The sequence below is a fragment of the Pseudophryne corroboree genome, chromosome 10 (genome assembly GCF_028390025.1).
Source record: "Pseudophryne corroboree isolate aPseCor3 chromosome 10, aPseCor3.hap2, whole genome shotgun sequence".
Taxonomy (NCBI): domain Eukaryota; kingdom Metazoa; phylum Chordata; class Amphibia; order Anura; family Myobatrachidae; genus Pseudophryne; species Pseudophryne corroboree.
The window spans coordinates 168963096-168966249 of NC_086453.1; the positions used below are offsets into that span (position 1 = coordinate 168963096).

General features: G+C 34.0%; 1 non-coding gene across 1 annotated transcript; it reads right to left on the reverse strand.

The window, feature by feature from the left end:
- Positions 1 to 2002: 2002 nt before the first annotated feature.
- TRNAN-AUU (transfer RNA asparagine (anticodon AUU)) lies at positions 2003 to 2076 on the reverse strand. The gene has a single exon. It is a non-coding gene; the product is annotated as a tRNA-Asn (tRNA).
- Positions 2077 to 3154: the final 1078 nt, after the last annotated feature.

The following is a 3154-nucleotide window of genomic DNA, read 5'->3' on the forward strand; positions in this document are numbered from 1 at the left end:
ATTTTTTTTTTTGTTAATTAAAGTAATCCAAAACTGGGATTGATATTTTTGCTCTTTTATTTTTACTTAAAGTACAATAACTTTTACCATTTTAATTTGTTTTAATAGTATATTGACAGTATTGTTTTCTTTCAAAAATCTACTTAATTTTCTTTACCCGATTATTAAAATGGTAATTGACAAAAACAAACTACATTGTCACCAGAAGAGCAATACAAAATGTACAAGTGATATATTAAAATCATCTTTCCAGCTTGAATTTCAATGATGCATTGGGGCAACGATTTTGTGAGAAACATCTTCACCTTTAAATAAAGATTTTCTTAATTCCTTACCTGTGTGCTAATTAGATATCACTTTGTTTTCACATTAAACAGACTTCCACATGAGAAAGCAGCAAGGATGCAGTGGCGTTAATGTTTCCTGGTGTCAACCTGTATTAATTCAGTAGACATTGAAATGAGGATGCCTCTTGCTGCCTTTCCAATGAAGCAAGTTTAATTTAGTAATAGGTGAAAAACCATCCCTACAAAGGTGTTAATCAGAGACTTGGCTTTGTGGACACTTTTCAGAGAACAAATTTGTTAGCATAAAAATAAAGCCAGATAATGAAGAGCTGTTTAATCACTCAATTGGATATTTTTGCCAGCATATTTCTTTTTCTCTGCAACACACTGCTAAATTGTGCTTCCTAGCTGTTTTTATAAAATCACTGAATCAAATCTCACTCTGATTACATCAGAGAAGGCCAGGTACCCTACACTATAACAGGGGGTTTGAAATTTTGACTTGTCTACTTAAAGATCACCAAAATCTGATAAAAAGGTCAATTACGTCCCTGGGTGGGATTGAACCACCAACCTTTTGGTTAATAGCCGTACACACTAACTGATTGCGCCACAGCGACACTTTGCAAAAGTACATACTGACAAAGACTAATAAGCATTCATCTAGAACGTTTCCTAGAAAAACTGTAAAAAGTCAATAATCTGGAGAGTTTATGTAAGATGTTTCTTCCATCAACCAATGAAGAAACACATTGGTACTTTCCCATGATGAGTGAGTGCTTCAGGATCTCTTGCACTTACATGTGCAGCAGAGTACTACAATGGAAGCATGCTGGGTCCATAACCCAGAGGTAGGCAGATTGAAACTATCCTCTGCTATATGCATTTTTTTTTATTTAAGTAATCCAAAACTGGGATTGATATTTTTGCTCTTTTATTTTTACTTAAAGTACAATAACTTTTACCATTTTAATTTGTTTTAATAGTATATTGACAGTATTGTTTTCTTTCAAAAATCCACTTAATTTTCTTTACCGTATTATTAAAATGGTAATTGACAAAAACAAACTACATTGTCACCAGAAGAGCAATACAAAATGTACAAGTGATATATTAAAATCATCTTTCCAGCTTGAATTTCAATGATGCATTGGGGCAACGATTTTGTGAGAAACATCTTCACCCTTAAATAAAGATTTTCTTAATTCCTTACCTGTGTGCTAATTAGATATCACCTTGTTTTCACATTAAACAGACTTCCATATGAGAGAGCAGCACAGATGCAGTGGCGTTAATGTTTCCTGGTGTCAACCTGTATTATTTCAGTAGATATTGAAATGAGGATGCATCTTGCTGCCTTTCCAATGAAGCACGTTTAATTTAGTAATAGGTGAAAAACCATCCCTACAAAGGTGTTAATCAGATACTTGGCTTTGTGGACACTTTTCAGAGAACAAATTTGTTAGCATAAAAATAAAGCCAGAAAATGAAGAGCTGTTTAATCACTCAATTGGATTTTTCTGCCAGCATATTTCTTTTTCTCTGCAACCCACTGCTAAATTGTGCTTCCTAGCTGTTTTTTTTTATAAAATCACTTAATCAAATCTAACTCTGATTACATCAGAGAAGGCCAGGTACCCTACACCATAAGAGGGGGTTTGAAATTTTGACATGTCTACTTAAAGATCACCAAAATCTGATAACAAGGTCAATTACATCCCTGGGTGGGATTGAACCACCAACCCTTTGGTTAATAACCAAACACGCTAACCAATTGCGCCACAGAGACACTTTGCGAAACTGCATACTGACAAAGGCTAATAAGCATTCATCTAGAACGTTTCCTAGAAAAACTTTAAATAGTCAATAATCTGGAGAGTTTTTGTAAGATGTTTCTTCCATCAACCAATGAAGAAACACATTGGTACATTCCCATGATGAGTGAGTGCTTCAGGATCTCTTGCACTTACATGTGCAGCAGAGTACTGCAATGGAAGCATGCTGGGCCATTAACCCAGAGGTAGGCAGATTGAAACTATCCTCTGCTATATGCATTTTTTTTTGTTAATTAAAGTAATCCAAAACTGGGATTGATATTTTTGCTCTTTTATTTTTACTTAAAGTACAATAACTTTTACCATTTTAATTTGTTTTAATAGTATATTGACAGTATTGTTTTCTTTCAAAAATCCACTTAATTTTCTTTACCCGATTATTAAAATGGTAATTGACAAAAACAAACTACATTGTCACCAGAAGAGCAATACAAAATGTACAAGTGATATATTAAAATCATCTTTCCAGCTTGAATTTCAATGATGCATTGGGGCAACGATTTTGTGAGAAACATCTTCACCCTTAAATAAAGATTTTCTTAATTCCTTACCTGTGTGCTAATTAGATATCACCTTGTTTTCACATTAAACAGACTTCCACATGAGAAAGCAGCAAGGATGCAGTGGCGTTAATGTTTCCTGGTGTCAACCTGTATTATTTCAGTAGACATTGAAATGAGGATGCATCTTGCTGCCTTTCCAATGAAGCAAGTTTAATTTAGTAATAGGTGAAAAACCATCCCTACAAAGGTGTTAATCAGAGACTTGGCTTTGTGGACACTTTTCAGAGAACAAATTTGTTAGCATAAAAATAAAGTCAGATAATGAAGAGCTGTTTAATCACTCAATTGGATATTTTTGCCAGCATATTTCTTTTTCTCTGCAACCCACTGCTAAATTGTGCTTCCTAGCTGTTTTTATAAAATCACTGAATCAAATCTAACTCTGATTACATCAGAGAAGGCCAGGTAACCTACACCATAAGAGGGGGTTTGAAATTTTGACTTGTCTACTTAAAGATCACCAAAATCT